This window comes from Brassica oleracea, chromosome C5 (genome assembly GCF_000695525.1).
Source record: "Brassica oleracea var. oleracea cultivar TO1000 chromosome C5, BOL, whole genome shotgun sequence".
In the NCBI taxonomy this organism is placed as follows: Eukaryota; Viridiplantae; Streptophyta; class Magnoliopsida; order Brassicales; family Brassicaceae; genus Brassica; species Brassica oleracea.
Genome location: NC_027752.1, coordinates 32,497,694 through 32,497,924, shown reverse-complemented (window position 1 = coordinate 32,497,924; position 231 = coordinate 32,497,694).

Genomic DNA, 231 nt, shown 5'->3' with positions numbered 1-231 from the left:
TGTTACGGTTCCAGACATTTTCACAGACGTTGGACGACTTAGCGGAAAACCAAAGGACCGTCGACTTACTGAGCAGGAGCGCAGTCATTTGCAAACATGTTCTGGAACAGTCCTTCAATGTCTGCTTTGAATCCCAATATTGTCATCGTCTCAGGACATGCTAGTTGTGTAGCCGGAACGGCTACCTTCTTCATGTTGTTGTAGTGGGTGGTATCAGACTTATCCCACTTC